This window comes from Oncorhynchus gorbuscha, linkage group LG22 (assembly GCF_021184085.1).
Source record: "Oncorhynchus gorbuscha isolate QuinsamMale2020 ecotype Even-year linkage group LG22, OgorEven_v1.0, whole genome shotgun sequence".
Classification (NCBI taxonomy): domain Eukaryota; kingdom Metazoa; phylum Chordata; class Actinopteri; order Salmoniformes; family Salmonidae; genus Oncorhynchus; species Oncorhynchus gorbuscha.
The window spans coordinates 21,055,181-21,070,836 of NC_060194.1; the positions used below are offsets into that span (position 1 = coordinate 21,055,181).

The 15,656-nt window shown below is 41.6% G+C and overlaps 1 protein-coding gene across 1 annotated transcript in view; it reads left to right on the forward strand.

The window, feature by feature from the left end:
- Nucleotides 1-36: 36 nt before the first annotated feature.
- LOC124009391 (beta-1,4-galactosyltransferase 2-like) overlaps nucleotides 37-15,656 on the forward strand; it is a 162,360-nt gene continuing 146,740 nt past the window's right edge. The window contains exon 1 of the mRNA XM_046321184.1: nucleotides 37-1,058. The gene's annotated coding sequence lies outside the window, so the exon portion shown is untranslated. The remainder of the gene's footprint in view (nucleotides 1,059-15,656) is intronic.

Here is a 15,656-nt window from a genome sequence, read left to right on the forward strand (position 1 = left end):
TTATTTACCTTGGTTTCACAGCATGACCCCCATTTTCTCCAAAATACAAGAGGCAGGATACTTGTCCCCATGATTAAGCATGTATTTCATGTATCAAAAATGACAACTTTTTTTTTTTTGACCAAATGAGCAGTTGCTGCCTTTTTGCTTGGTAGGGCAGCCTGGCCTAGACCACAGAACAAGCTGAGGAGAAATCGGTGTCCAAGAAAAACTCCCTAAAAGGGAAAAAAAACTTAGAGGAACCTGGCTCAGAGGTGTGACCCATCCTCTTCTGGATGTAAGTCGTTTTTAACATTTTGTTTCTCTAATGATCTTCCTTATGTCCCAGTCCCACTCTATAATTTCGATAGATGGCGCTATATATTAAATAATTTGCACATTTACTGGGGACCTATCACACCGTATGCCTCTGCCTTATTGCTTAATTACATTAAAAAAAGTGGGGGCAGCAACATTTGCTATATGAATGAATTTACTTTTATTGACATCAAATTGTACCCCACAAAAGTGACGATATTACACTTACTGTAGTCCTGTCTTTTTAGCTGCAAACTACTAGAGATGTGCCATGCTGATAGGACCTAGTGTAAGCTCCCTCTGGTGGCAGAATACCCGAGAGTTTGGACCAACTGAGACTCCGTACTGAGAGAGAGAGAGAGAGAGAGAGAGAGAGAGAGAGAGAGATGAACCTGCTAGAGTCTCCTTTTTGCTTCATATCAACACCAAACCTAACGGATTGACTGAATTATGTAGATAGAATATTTACTACACTATATTTGGCATATTGCCCTCCGTAAATGATCAAACAAAATGAGGCATTCATATCTGCCATGTCTTTTATATGGAAAAACGTTTTTAACAGTATCTGCACGAAAAATGAAATGACCGATTTTATCATCAGAAATAAAACGGGCTCCATGCTTTATTGCGTGCATTTTTTGTGAGTTTTTGTTATTTTAGTTTTTTTTAAATGACATTTACAGATTTCATATAAAAGCTTGGTGCAACAAAAAGGAAATGCATTCATAGAAGAGAGGAGGATTGCTTGCCACCTCAAGGTAAGACTATTCTATTTCATTTGTTCATCACATTTCGTTCTTTTGTTTACCTTGTATTTTTTAAATTTAGCCTGCCGTTTTGATTCGTTATTATCCCAAACATCTCCATTTATCAACATTTATATGTTTAATTGTGGTTATTGATGTTTTTGTTATGCAATTTGCTTTGGTGTCATGCACATTTTGCTGAAGCATCCTAGACCCACGATTCTAAATGCATTTGCAACGTCCTTTTTTTTCAAGAGACCCACACGTTCAACAACATTATTTCAATAAGCAGAACGGTCCTTGGAAGCAGCGATGGAAAGATCCATCCTGCGCTGTCCACTGGTATCAACACTGAACAAAAATATAAACGCAAAATGTAAAGTGTTGTTCCCATGTCTCATGAACTGTTCCATGAGCACAAAAAGCTTATTTCTCCAATTTTGTCCACAAATGTGTTTACATCCCTGTTAGTGAGCATTTCTCCTTTGCCAATATAATCCATCTACCTGACAGGTGTGCCAGGTCAAGAAGCTGATAAAACAACATGATAATTACGCAGGTGCACCTTGTGCTGGGGACAATAAAAGGCCACTCACAACTTTTGTCACACAACACTATGCCACAGATGGCTCAAGTTATGAGGGAGCGTGCAATTGACATGTTGACTGCAGGAATGACCACCAGAGCTGTTGCCAGAATTTAATGTTAATTGTGTTGTGAACAGAGTTCCCCATGGTGGTGTTAGGGTTATGGTATGGGCACGCATAAGCTATGGACAACGAACACAATTGCATTTTATCGATTGGCAATTTGAATGCACAAAAATACTGTGATAAGATCCTGAGGCTCATTATGAGGCCCATTGTTTTTAAAGTATCTGTGACCAACATATGCATATCTGTATTCCCAGTCATGTGAAATACATAGATTAGGGCCTAATGAATTAATTTAAATTGACTGATTTCCTTATACATTTAATTCAGTAAAATGTTTGAAATTGTTCCATGCTGCATTTATATTTTCGTTTAGTATAGTTATAAGAAGATGTAGCTGAAATGATAATTGTGTGGATAGGCTATAGCAAATAAACTCATGAAATAGAGACGTGTGTGTGTGTGTGTGTGTGTGTGTGTGTGTGTGTGTGTGTGTGTGTGTGTGTGTGTGTGTGTGTGTGTGTGTGTGTGTGTGTGTGTGTGTGTGTGTGTGTGTGTGTGTGTGTGTGTGTACAGAACCTGTCAAAAGTTTGGACGCCTACTCATTCAAGGGTTATTTTTACTATCTTCTACATTGTCGAATAATAGTGAAGACATCAAAACGATGAAATAACAAATATGGAATCATGTAGTAACCACGTGGAATCAGTAGTAACCAAGAGAGTGTTAAACAAATCAAATATATTTCAAAATATATATTTTATATTTGAGATTCTTAAAAGTTGCCACCCTTTGCCTTGATGTCATCTTTGCACACTCTTGGCATTCTCTCAACTAGCTTCTTGAGGTAGCCACCTGGAATGCATTTCAATTAACAGGTATGCCTTGTTAAAAGTTAATTTGTGGATTTTCTTTCCTTCTTAATGCGTTTGAGGCTGACAAGGTAGGGGTGTTATACAGAAGATTGCCTTATTTGGTAAAAGACCAGGTCCATATTATGTAATGAACAGCTCAAATAAGCAAAGAGAAACGACAGTCTGTCATTACTCAAAGACATGAAGGTCAGTCAATCTGGAAAATTTCAAGAACTTTGAGTGCAGTCACAAAAACCATCAAGCTGATGAAACTGGCTCTCATGAGGACCGCCACAGGAAATGAAGACCCAGAGTTACCTCTGCTGCAGAGGATAAGTTCATTAGAGTTAACTGCATCTCAGATTGCAGCCCAAATAAATGCTTCACAGAGTTCAAGTAACAAACACATCGCAACATCAACTGTTCAGAGGAGACTGTGTGAATCAGGCCTTCATGGTTGAATTGCTGCGAAGAAATCACTACTAAGGATAGCAATACAAAGAAGAGACTTGCTTTGGCCAAGACAAACGAGCAATGGACATTAGACTGGCGGTGCTTTGCTGGTGACACTGTCACTGATTTATTTAGAATTCAAGGCACACTTAACCAGCATATGGCTACCACAGCATTCAGCAGCGATACGCCATCCCATCTGGTTTGTGCGTGGTGGGACTATCATTTGTTTTTCAACAGAATGATTACCCAACACCTCTAGGCTCTGTAAGGGCTATTTGACCAAGAAGGAGAGTGATGTTGCTGCATCAGATGACCTGGCCTCCACAATCACCCGACCTCAACCCAATTGAGATGATTTTGGATGAGTTGGACCGGAGAGTGAAGGAAAAGCAGCCAACAAGTGCTCAGCATATGTGGGAACTCCTTCAGACTGTTAGAAAAACATTCCCCATGAAGCTGGTTGAGAGAATAACAATAATATGCAAAGATGTCATCACGACAAAGGGTGGCTACTTTTAAGAATCTAAAACATAAAATATATTTGGATTTGTTTCACACTTTTTTTGGTTACTACATGATTCCATATGTGTTATTTCATAGTTTTGATGGCTTCACTATTATTCTACAATGTAGAAAATAGTACAAATAAAGAATAACCCTTGAATGAGTAGGTGTATCCAAACTTTTTATTGGTACTGTATATGTAACCATATAGATGTAACATTGTTTGTTGAGTATGCTGAAATTATAGGCGACACAAATAGATATCACTATCTCTTGATCATAATCTGGATGTCACATCATTGCAATTGTTCCTCATCTTAGTTGTACATGTAACATTTACCCACTGTGTCATTTTGTGCATTGATGTGATAGGGTTTGTAGGGCCAAACCTATCAGAGATGAATTCTATCCACTGAAGTCTCACTCTAATTACATCCCGCCTGATCACAAACTATTGAGGAATAATATGTTGAAAACGACTTGATTTTAGTTTGTGCACTCTAGGAATGTGGCAAGGCTCTACAGTGCTACCATTTTACTTGCATATGCACCTAAATATGTTGCTGTGTGACCTGGATTCAAAATGTAGGAGCACCAGTGTGCCTACAATTGTCTTTTTACCCATATCATAATTTTTGCAATGATTACTTCACTGCAGCCCCTAAGTGCTATGGAGAAGACACTGAGTACAAATTCTTAATTTACGAGGCAAGTCAGTTAAGAACAAATTCTTATTTTACAGTGACTGCCTACCCCGTACAACGCTGGGCCAATTGTGTGCCACCCTATGGGACTCTCAATCACAGCCAGTTGTGATACAGCCCGGGATTGAACCAGGGTCTGTAGTGACACCTGAGATGCAGTGCCTTAGACCGCTGCGCCACTCGGGAGCCCCACTTGCCCCACTATTCATGACCGCCACCACTACTACAAAGAAAATGTCTTGTTAACTCAAATATTTTTCATTGTGGTCCAAAATGTCTTTGTGTGCGCCTACATTTATCAATTTAAGTGTACATGGTCTCCCTGTAAAAAAGGTAAGCATAGGCTATCTGTAGGCTGCCAACACAACAATACTATTTATGATCCTGGAACTTGCTCTCACATTTGCTTTCAAATCATTTTAGCTTCTCATATGTAACTCATTTATTTTTTGTAGGGCAACACCACCAAGTTGTTTACATGAGTACTCATTAACCTATTCAATCTGATGGCAACAGTCCCAATTTTAAATCTTTTATCATTCACAATGCATGGCTTCCCCTTAGGATTACATTTGATGGAGAACCTTGCTGGACGGATACTGTTGGCTGGAGCTTTTGAGGCAAGTGGCCTTTGTGCATTCCAATGATTGTGGTCCGTAGCCTGAGAGCCCCCTCAGGGTGGTCAAAGAAGGTGTGGGGTGACCAGGGCCTGATTTTAAGAAATCAATGGCCCTTTGTTTTTTTCATAGGTTTAGGTCCACTTGTAGATTCTATGCCAAGGAACATTGAAGCTGTTCTGGTAGCTGGTGGTGGCGCAACACCCTTTTAAGACACTCTATGTTGGTGTTTCCTTAATTTTGGCAGATACCTGTATGTGCTTGTGATCAAACTTTATCCACGGTTATTTTGTCTAAGCTATTGATCCTCTGTGGCTAAATTATGCTCTCTGGTGTATTTTGAACATTGAGAGGCCCTGAATCACACAATTGACCAGTCACATTTATTTATTATGCAGTTTTTGATTCTTAATATTATTTTTTTTACCCAATCAAGGCATGCCCCCCAGTTACCCACGTGGGCCCCCTACCTCCTCTCATCCCCCATCTGACGATTAGCAGAGCGGCAGGCTGTCTACACTCATTGAGAGCTGGCTCCTGAGTTTTCCTGTGGTTGGCGGTTGCAGTGAAAAAAACATATAAAATCTATACTACATATAATATATACTGTATATATAATATATAAAGTATATATTTCCTTAATTGTGTTATTTGACTCATTTCTTGCTGCCTTTTGGGCCCCTCACAGGCCTGGACCCGGGGGCTTCATCCCCGGTAAGTCCCTAGCATTAAACCGGCCCTGGGGGTAACTACTTACTTAGCACTGCCATTCACTTAATGGACTTGTCACTTGTTTCTTACACAACTGGAGAGCCACATATCTTCACAGAATCTGGTTCTTTGTTTAATCACTGGATTTACGACTGTCTCTCATTCATCAAAGAATACTTGCGCAAATGACCTTGCATGTTTTGAAGTTTAAATTAATGAAATAGAATAAACCAGTGCTTTGTTCCTAGGATGACTGCAAATTAAATGTTGATACAACAGTCAATGTTGAGATCTGTTGCCATGGCAACAACCAGACCTGAGCAACAAAGGTGCAGTTAGAGAAGATTGTTTCGCTCTATGCATTGACTTGGTGTTTTGTAAAAAGCCAAGCAGGCTATTCAGAGCTGTAAATTGTGAGTTTCTTTCAAAATCTCAAAGGATGTGTCCTTGCGTACATTGATTAATTAACAGTCCAAAAGCGAGAGGTACACTTCAAAATTAGGTTTCTATGGATCAATGCAGATAGGAGTAATCATCAATTGCATTAATGACGGCATGGCACAATATACATACAATGATAGTTCTTGATGTGAAATGGTTTGTAACAAAACCCTTTTTGCTCATTATAACAATAAAGCCAATTATTAAGGCAAAAAACAGAGAATTAGGTCTGAGATGGTTTCAAAACCTACCCTGAATCCTAGGCTGTCCCAATGAAACCTTCCTTCCACCCAAGCACCTAATTTTTATTTTTTTATTTTTTGTGGGGGGGGGGGGGTTTGTGGCCAAATAAGCAGCTGGATCTGAAGAGGCAGAAAGTGAGGCAAGGCAGGCCTATATTTGATGGTGGAGATTTTAGAGTAGAGGTCGACCGATGGCCGATTAATTGGGGCCGATTTAAAGTTTTTATACCAATCCGTAATCACTATTTTGGGGCGCCGATTTCCGATTATTATTTAAAATATATATATACTTTTTAAGAATACCTTTTATTTAATTAGGCAAGTCAGTTTAGAACACATTCTTATTTCCAATGACTGCCTAGGAACTGTGGGTTAACTGTTCAGGGGCAGAACGACAGATTTTCACCTTGTCAGCTCAGGGGTTCCAAACCATACAGTTAACTAGTCCAACCCTCTAACCATTGCACTCCACGAGTAGCCTGCCTGTTACGCGAATGTAGTAGGAGCCAAGGTAAATTGCTAGCAAGCATTAAACTTATCTTATAAAAAACAATCAATCATAATCACTAGTTATAATTACTGATCCAGTTTAGCAGGCAATATTAACCAGGTGAAATTGTGTCATTTCTCTTGCGTTCATTGGACGCAGAGTCAGGGTATATACAACAGTTTGTGCCGCCTGGCTCATTGCGAATTAATTCGCAGGAATGTTACGTAATTATGACATACTGTACATTGAAGGTTGTGAAATGTAACAAGAATATTTAGACTTAAGGATGCCACCCGTTAGATAAAATACCGAACGGTTCCGTATTTCACTGATATAATAAACGTTTTGTTTTCGAAATTATAGTTTCCGGATTCGATCATATGAATGACCAAAGGCTCGTATTTTTGTGTGTTATTATGTTATAATTAAGTCTGATTTGATAGCGCAGTCTGACTGAGCAGCAGCAGGCCCGTAATCATTCATTCAAACAGCCCTTTCGTGCGTTTTGCCAGCAGCTCTTCGCAAGCACAGCGCTGTTTATGACTTAAAGCCTATCAGCCTAATGGCTGGTGTAACCAATGTGAAATGGCTAGCTAGTTAGCTGGGTGTGCGCTAATACTGTTTCAAACATCACTCGCTTTTAGATTTGGTGTAGTTATTTATTCCCCTTGCGCTGCAAGGGCCGCGGCTTTTGTGGAGCGATGTTTAACGATGCTTCGAGTGTGGCTGTTGTCTATGTGTTCCTGGTTCGAGCCCAGGTAGGGGCAAGGAGGGGGACGGAAGCTGTACTGCTACACTGGCAATACTATAGTACCTATAAGAACACCCAATAGTCAAAGGTATATGAAATACAAATGGTATAGAGAGAATTAGTCCTATAAATACGATATTAACTACAACCTAAAACCTCTTACCTTGGAATATTGAAGTCTCATGTTAAAAGAAACCAACAACTTTCATATGTTCTCATGTTCTGAGCAAGGAACTTAAACGTTAGCTTCTTTACATGGCGCATATTTTACATGGCACACATTTTTACATGGCACATATGACTTTCTTCTCCAACACTTTGTTTTTGCATTATTTAAACCAAATTGAACATGTTTCATTATTTATTTGAGGCTAAATTGATTTTATTGATGTTTTATATTAAGTTAAAATAAGTGTTAATTCAGTATTGTTGTAAAAAAAAATAGTCAGATTAATCGATATCAGCTTCTTTGGTCCTCCAATAATCGGTATCGGCATCAGCGTTGAAAAATCATAATCGGTCGACCTCTATTTTAGAGCTTAGCAACTCTGGAGCATGGCCAAAGAGACCTGTGTATGTATTGAAATAGACTTGGCTACATCCTGGTGTTTTGTTGATGGCAATCTCAACAAAAATATGAAATAAATGCTTACAATGTCATATACTATATGATAAACATGTCATAACCAGTCCTCTTCAGAGTGTAGACCTATCACATGAAAGGAAGCACAGTGTTAATGTGATACCCGCTTGTACAGAGTTCTGTGGAATCCTGCTGTTAGCTCCTCTGTCATTGGAGATTAATGTAATGTCCCGTAAGTCAAATCCAGCAGTACTGTACAGTACTGTATTATCATGAGAACCTTGGTGGGAGAACATCATGGGATCATTGCACTACAATGTTAGAGCTTGAATGATGTATAAATAGCTTAGTTCACTAGTCAAATATTTGATACGAATATTTGGCATGTATCCTGAATTATTTTTTATCTGGATTTCTTAGTAGAAGCACGACAGACCTTCCTTGACAAGAGTGTCAGTCCGTTTTCCATTCGTTTAAATGTGAAACATGCAGTGCTTATGACATGAGTCAACCGGCTGAACTGTGCGTGTGCTCAGTGTTACACAGTGTTGATGGTAATCGGGTGTGAGTGTGAATTCTGATATCTGGGATCATCTCCAGTCCTCCAGCTGTGAGAACATCTCTGTTTGTGATGTTACACAACATGCATTATCAATAGTTCTTCCCCTTCAAATGCACCACTTTTTTGTTTTGTTTTAGCCCTCTGTGTTATTCTGTATGGGTGCAGGTGAAAGATAATTATTTGTTTACAAATTTTCTGAATCAGTGCATTGCCCATAATGGCCAAGAAGACAATATTGGTTATAAATATCATCTTATAATTTCCATATCTGTCCATCCCTAAGTGCTAGTAGTATCTCAAGCCCAAGTATTCACACACGTTTGCTTCCTAGAAATAGTGCCAGGTAATTTCTGGAATGTATTTTGTTCTCAGGGCCGGTCCTTGCCGTTCTGCCGCCATAGGGCGAGACCAAAAAATACCGCCACCCGCAAAACTAGAATCGTTCCCAGTAGGCAAAATTATGTTGAAAAGACATCTAAAAGATGTATTTACCAGAAGTTGAAGTTCAATTTAGGTTTTGAAAAGGTATTTTCCGTATGTTTAAAATACATATTTTCCATAATGTTGAAAAGGCATATTTTCTAGACATAACAAAAATATGTATTTGGGCCTCCCGAGGGTCGCAGCGGTTTAAGGTACTGCAGTGCTTTGCCGGGCGGGATGTCCTTGTCCCATCGCACCTTAACGACTTCGACTCCTGTGGTGGGCCGGGTGCCTGCACGCTGACACGGTCGCCAGTTGTTTCCTCCAACACATTGGTGCGACTGGCTTCCGGGTTAAGCCAGCAGTGTGTCAAGAAGCAGTGCGGCTTGGCAGGGTTGCGTTTCGGAGGACGCATGGCTCTCGACCATCGCCGCTCCCGAGTCCGTGCTGGAATTGCAGAGATAGGACAAGACTGCAACTACCTATTGGATATCACAAAAATGGGGTAAATAATAGAAATACAAAAAACATGTTTTTTCTCGACATTGAAATCAGGTTAATTTTCGGTTGAGTTGAAAATATGTATCTTCCAGATGTTGAACTCAGGCCCATTTTTGGTTCTGAATGAAAGTTGAAAATAAATAATTTATAGACGTCTATGTTTGTGCCAAATCAAGTCTAGTCTCACCAGACAAAATCTGAACCAAACTTCGGCGTCTATGATTGGTTCACATTTGGTCCGGACCAAAATCCAATGTCCGTGGATGTGTAAATCAAGGCTGGTCCGGAACTGCACCAACAAAAGACGTCCAAAAGGTGTCGGCTCGGGCCGTACTTACTGAGGTGTAGCCGACAGTGTTGCCTGACATTTTATTTTATGAATGCCCATCTATGTGGTAAGCCTACCATTTGTAAAGCACCAAAACATGTCTCGAACTTACTGGGGTGTAGTCTACCATGTCGAACCACAATGGAATTTTGTGAATTTTATTTTTATTTATTTATTTTTTATTTCACCTTTATTTAACCAGGTAGGCTAGTTGAGAACAAGTTCTCATTTGCAACTGCGACCTGGCCAAGATAAAGCATAGCAGTTTGAACAGACAACAACACAGAGTTACACATGGAGTAAACAATAAACAAGTCAATAACGTAGTAGAAAAAAAAATCTATATACATTGTTTGCAAAAGGCATGAGGAGGTAGGCAATAAATAGGCCATAGGAGTGAATAATTACAATTTAGCAGATTAACACTTGAGTGATAAATTATCAGATGAACATGTGCAGGTAGAGATACTGGTGTTTAAAATATAAACAGTATGGTGATGAGGTAGGTAAATTGGGTGAGCTATATACTGATGGACTATGTACGGCTGCAGCGATCGGTCAGCTGCTCAGATAGCAGATGTTTGAAGTTGGTGAGGGAGATAAAAGTCTCCAACTTCAGAGATTTTTGCAATTCGTTCCAGTCGCAGGCAGCAGAGAACTGGAAGGAAAGGCGGCCAAATGAGATTTTGGCTTTAGGGATGACCAGTGAGATACACCTGCTGGAGTGCGTGCTACGGGGTGTTGCCATCATGACCAGTGAACTGAGATAAGGCGGAGCTTTACCTAGCATAGACTTGTAGATGACCTGGAGCCAGTTAGTCTGGCGACGAACATGTAGCGAGGGCCAGTCGACTGGAGCATACAGGTCGCAGTGGTGGGTGGTATAAGGTTCTTTAGTAACAAAACGGATGGCACTGTGATAAACTGCATCCAGTTTGCTAAGTAGAGTATTGGAAGCTATTTTGTAGATGACATCGCCAAAGTCGAGGATCGGTAGGATAGGCAGTTTTACTAGGATAAGTTTTGCGGTGTGAGTGAAGGAGGCTTTGTTGCGAAATAGAAAGCCAACTCTAGATTTGATTTTGGAGATGTTTGATATGAGTCTGGAAGGAGAGTTTTTAGTCTAGCCAGACACCTAGGTACCTTATAGATGTCCACATATTCTAGGTCGGAACCATCCAAGGTGGTGATGCTAGCCGGGCGTGCGGGTGCAGGCAGCGATCGGTTGAAAAGCATGCATTTGGTTTTACTAGCGTTTAAGAGCAGTTGGAGGCCACGGAAGGAGTGTTGTATGTCATTGAAGCTTGTTTCGAGGTTAGATAGCACAGTGTCCAAGGAAGGGCCAGAAGTATACAGAATGGTGTCGTCTGCATAGAGGTGGATCAGGGAATCGCCCGCAGCAAGAGCAACATCATTGATATATACAGAGAAAAGAGTCGGCCCGAGAATTGAACCCTGTGGTACCCCCATAGAGACTGCCAGAGGACCGGACAACATGCCCTCCAATTTGACACACTGAACTTTGTCTGCAAAGTAGTTGGTGAACCAGGCAAGGCAGTCATTAGAAAAAGTGAGGCTACTGAGTCTACCGATAAGAATACGGTGATTGACAGAGTCGAAAGCCTTGGCCAGGTCGACGAAGACAGCTACACAGTACTGTCTGTTATCGATGGCGGTTATGATATTGTTTAGTGCCTTGAGCGTGGATGAGATGCACCCGTGACCTGCTCGGAAACCGGATTGTGCAGTGGGCAGCTGGAAGGAGGTGCTCTTGTTCTCCATGGACTTTACAGTGTCCCAGAACTTTTTGGAGTTAGAGCTACAGGATGCAAATTTCTGCTTGAAAAAGCTGGCCTTTGCTTTCCTGACTGACTCCGTGTATTGGTTCCTGACTTTCCTGAACAGTTGCATATATTGCATTTTTTTAATGGAGCATGCTTGTCTAAGATGGTGAGGAAGTTACTTTTAAAGAATGACCAGGCATGTGGTAGGCCCACCGTTTGTAAAACAGGCCATTGCATTGTCTTTATTATTCCTGATTCCTGTGACAATTTGGGTATTTAAGCTCTGAATATCAGCTACCCAACTTTATCAGGAGTTATCGCATGCCTATTTGCGATGTGTTTACACAGCAGGAAATGTAGAAGTATTTTCCTTTTCACTTAATTTACAGATGACAGTTGTGATTGTCCATTTACAACAGCAGTTGTGACTGTCCATTCCATATTTTCCATTTGAACTTGACCTGTCCTATTTTAGGAATTGTTTGTTAACATGACAGCGCATCTTTTTTTGATTGAGCGCCATTTAAGTTAGGCTATTTAATCGGAGAAACCTGCATGATGTAAAACGTGTCTGTCTCATTACATTGTCATACATTTTATCTCCAGCCTTTAGGCTACAGAGAAGGACACATACTCTTTCTACCGTATCCTACATTTACATCATTACATTTAAGTCATTTAGCAGACGCTCTTATCCAGAGCGACTTACAAATTGGTGCATTCACCTTATGACATCCAGTGGAACAGCCACTTTACAATAGTGCATCTAAATCTTTTAAGGGGGGGGGGTGAGAAGGATTACTTTATCCTATCCTAGGTATTCCTTAAAGAGGTGGGGTTTCAGGTGTCTCCGGAAGGTGGTGATTGACTCCGTGGTCCTGTATCCTATATCTGCTACATGATTTGTGTTAGATATATTTTTGGGACGGAACGTTGTTGGAGCACTACAGAGATACATCTCTCCAACAGCACCCTGGAGAGGCGCGCTGGGAATATTTTGCGCCCCTGCATTTGACAAAGTGGCCACTGCTTATCAAAGGGCCGTCATCAGCGCTCACCTAAAAAATCATCCCATATGCCACTGGTTGAGAGAAATTGTAATTGTTTTTGGGAAGAATTATGTGATGTTTTATGTGTTGTTGTTGGAGGTGCGTCTTGGTCAGTTTAGCTCAGAAAATGCCCCCTTTGTCAGTCTGCCGCCATAGGCGGTCACCTAATTTTGGCTAATGAGCGAGTTGTTTGTTTACAGCTCCTATACTGTATAAAGCAGGCCTAACTTTCCCCCAGGGGAGCGGCAGAGAGGACTGTTTGTGCCAGTCAGAAGGTGAGGGATGTTCCCTCCCCAGAGTGGTTGGCATGAGCAAGATGAGATTCCAGACAAGAGGGCAGTGACCCACAGCTTGCCCTTCACACCCCGCACTGTCTCGGTTTATCTGGTCTTTAGTCTCGTAGTCATTTGACAAGAAACACCTTTGACTCCTTGTAGGACTCCCTGGGACTGAAAGACGTCTTGAGCCGACTGTGTAATGTTACATTTTAGAAAAACCTATGCTAATTGGAGCATTAGTTTTATTATATATCCTTGAAATTGTTTTGTTAATGTGATGTCTCCTTGCAAGGCATTGCTTTTAATAATGTTTATTTTTGTATGCCTGTATATATGCTGAATGCTGATGTATAGTGTGTATGTGTATAATGCATATACACTGCATTTGGAATGTAAGTTGCAGCCTTATTCTAAAATTGATTAAATATATTATTTTCCTCATCAATCTACACACAATACTCCATAATGACCAAGGAAAAACAGGTCTTAAGAAATGTGCTGGTGGCATATCACAGTTCAAATTAAGGAATGCGATTACATTGATATAACAGACAAGGTGCAGTGTGTTATTCATTACAACAGGGGTTTCCTAACATTTGTAGCCCACAACCCCACTGTGATACAATACAAAAAAATGGTGACCCCACCATTTGAAAAAAGTGATGTAATCAACGGCCAATGTTTACTTATTTAATTGGGCCTAAGACGGTCTATTACAACGGTCTATTACAATCAGTATTTCAATCTGTAGGAAGTATCTCTTGGAGTGAGTAAAATGCATCAGAAAGGTATTGGGAAGTTCAATAATTTTGTATGATCTTCTGTGTAGAAAAGAACGTCGTCATTGATTAGGTTCTTTTCCCCCCAGTCCGATTTAATGCCTGGTCTTGTCCACTCTGTTCTGATGAGGCTTGTGGGTATTGTAGAGGGACATGCGTGTTTCTGTGAGTCTTTCTGTTATGCAGGTGAATGAGGACCCAAAAGCGACTTGGCGAAAACAGAGTCTTTAATCCAGTAAAGTAAAAATACAATCAAATAAAACAATTTCCACTCGTAATGACGAGAACCGACTGGAGACTTGATCTTGAACTGCAGGTTGCCTCGGGAAGGCACTTGAACGTAGCAGACTCAGACACCTGCTCACCACGCAGCATCTGAGGGAAACACGACACGACAGGGCGATACATAGACACAGCACGGTGAACAATAGACAAGGATCCGACAAGTACAGAAGTGGAAAACAAGGGGAGAAATAGGGACTCTAATCAGAAGACAAAATAGGGAACAGGTGTAAAAAGACTAAATGAGTGAGTTAGGAGAATGAGGAACAGCTGGGAGCAGGAACGGAACGATAGAGAGAGGAGAGAGAGAGAGGGGGAGAGAGAGGGATAGAAAAAGGGAACGAACCTAATAAGACCAGCAGGGGGAAACGAACAGAAGGGAAAGCATAATGACAAGACAATATATGACAAAACATGACAGTACCCCCCCACTCACCGAGCGCCTCCTGGCGCTCTCGAGGAGGAACACTGGCGGCAACGGAGGAAATCATAGATCACAAACGGTCCAGCACGTCCCGAAAAAGAACCCAACTCCTCTCCTCAGGACCGTAACGAAAAACGATAAAAAGGGAAACTAGGGTACTACTCTAAAAAAAAAAATGAGACACGGGTAGAGAACTGAAAGCTTTAGAGCAAACAGGACCAAACAGGCCAGGAGAGTAACAACTAGGGACAGACTGAGACACAGCAAGGGCAGGAACAAGAACAGGAGAGATGCGATGGCAGGGAACAGACTGAGACCCAGCAAGACCAGGAGCAGAAGCAGAAAAAAATTACCAGACTTCTTCTGCGCGCAGTCTGAACACGCAGCCACGAAACGGCGCGTGTCACGCTCCTGAGTAGGCCACCAAAACCGCTGGCGAATAGAAGCAAGCGTACCCCGAACGCCGGGATGGCCAGCTAACTTGGCAGAGTGAGCCCACTGAAGAACAGCCAGACGAGTAGAAACAGGAACGAAAAGAAGGTTACTAGGACAAGCGCGCGGCGACGCAGTGTGCGTGAGTGCTTGCTTAACCTGTCTCTCAATTCCCCAGACAGTCAACCCGACAACACGCCCAACAGGAAGGATCCCTCGGGATCGGTAGAAGCCACAGAAGAACTAAAGAGACGGGATAAAGCATGAGGCTTGGTGTTCTTAGTACCCGGGCAATAAGAAATAACGAACTCGAAACGAGCGAAAAACAACGCCCAACGAGCATGACGCGCATTCAGTCGTTTGGCATAACGGATGTACTCAAAATTCTTTTGGTCAGTCCAAACGACAAAAGGAACGGTCGCCCCCTCCAACCACTGTCGCCATTTGCCTAGGGCTAAACGGATGGCGAGCAGTTCGCGGTTAGCCACATCATAGTTACGTTCCGACGGTGACAGGCGATGAGAAAAATACGCACAAGGGTGGACCCCATCGTCAGTATCGGAGCGCTGGGACAGAATGGCTCCCACGCCCACCCCCGACGCGTCAACCTCAACAATAAACGGTTTAGTGACGTCAGGTGCAACAAGGATAGGAGCGGATGCAAAACGCTTCTTGAAGAGAACAGGACAACAATCATACGACCGGTGAGGAGGAAGGGAGTTGGTTCTGGACCGACTGAAGACCGTGCGCAGACCATGATAC